This window comes from Cynoglossus semilaevis, chromosome 3 (genome assembly GCF_000523025.1).
Source record: "Cynoglossus semilaevis isolate Cse_v1.0 chromosome 3, Cse_v1.0, whole genome shotgun sequence".
NCBI classification, from domain to species: Eukaryota; Metazoa; Chordata; class Actinopteri; order Pleuronectiformes; family Cynoglossidae; genus Cynoglossus; species Cynoglossus semilaevis.
Window position 1 is genome coordinate 7,627,128 of NC_024309.1, and position 1,460 is coordinate 7,628,587.

General features: G+C 47.7%; 2 protein-coding genes across 3 annotated transcripts in view; one reads left to right on the plus strand and one right to left on the minus strand.

Annotated features, from left to right (window-relative positions):
• The window catches only part of mkxa (mohawk homeobox a), a 1,121,182-nt gene that overhangs the window by 723,257 nt on the left and 396,465 nt on the right, over positions 1-1,460 (minus strand). The window lies entirely within an intron of this gene.
• The window catches only part of ntng1a (netrin g1a), a gene marked incomplete at its 5' end in the record, with an annotated part of 68,293 nt that overhangs the window by 14,076 nt on the left and 52,757 nt on the right, over positions 1-1,460 (plus strand). The gene's annotated exons all lie outside the window — the stretch shown is intronic.

Genomic DNA, 1,460 nt, shown 5'->3' on the forward strand with positions numbered 1-1,460 from the left:
GATACCTCAGCAGTTTTCCTGCTGCTTTTACTGCAGCGACACTGCAGCCACAGAGTAGCGAAGAACAATGTGTTCATCATTACTACTCTTCCCAATTAAAGGCGGCAGATCCATAACGACGTGCAGAGTTCATCAGTTGTCAGCGCGTCTTAATTAACCGGGCTGCTTACAGTGTGCCGAAACACATACGCCTTTGTCGTCAAATTCGTTGGGCGCCGTCAATTAAGACGAGCGGATGAAGAAGCGCGCTAACTGGCAGGTCAGTGCGTGGCATAATTAGTGTTTGATTTACAGTGTCCACATGTGGTCGTACGACATGAAAACAACACCAGCGCACTGTCAGATGGGGAGGCCAAGGAAAAAAAAAACGCCTTCTACCGCCTCTTGATAATACTGGAGTCACTGGAGGCGAAGGCTCGAGTGGATCTGTCTCACACTGTGTGGTTTCTCGCAGTTGAACCGACGTGGAAACGGTTGTACAGGGTAAAAAGAATGAATATTTAATTGCTCTTGTTTTGCTTCTCACGCATGAGAGGGCCACCGCGCCCGAGCGCAGAGTGGCAGAACGTCGCAACTATTTAAGGATGTGGCCAGAAGTGTCGGAGTCGGGATGCAAGGCTGTGGCTTGCATGGAGTCGGGGGAAAAAAAATGAAGCGGGATTAGTTTCATTACACAGTAAACAAGAAACACTTATGTCCAAACGCTATCGTTTTGTAGACAAAATGAAAACGATCGCGAGACACTGTTTGGCTTCGTAAGACCTTTTGTTGCGCACAGATCTGCGTCAGATAATGTTGTCACAAGACTTTGCTTTTATTACGTAGCCCCTACTATGTATGGTAAATACCTCCGAGCTATTAAATAAATGTCTCGTTCCGTTTTCCCCTAATATGACATAATAATGGAATAGCGTTGCACGACAGCGTTGCTAGAAATACATGTACCCTTAAACACAGGGGGCTCTAATAACAAATGTCTGGCTCATAAATTGAATTTTTGACTTTTCTCATGATTGAGAAGGTCGTCGAGCGAAAATAACTGGCGGGGAATTTGCTAACACAAAAGAGCTGTTACGGGACGTCCATTCAACACCCTCCGAAATGAAGGGGGGGGGCCTGTCGGGAGAGCAGATTATTTATTCCGTCTGACTAATCATGACCAAATGCGTGGATCCCTGTGGGGCTGTACGAGTTGAGGGATGGCTGTGTGTGCCGCTGTTGGGCCGCAGTCGTTTACCAGCCCCGCTGCTTTCTTAGAGTGACGCTAGCCTGAGAAATGGGTCCCGCTGTTTACTAAAGGTAACGCACAGTTCAGCCATAATGAGATACACTCCACACAGAGAGCCTTCACCCAACCCTCTCCCAAGGCAAATTACTAGCCCCAGCCCCCGCCCCCCCCCCTTTTTTTTTTGTCTGAGCGCTGTATACAAGACATAAACTCCTTAACACCCAGAATGCAG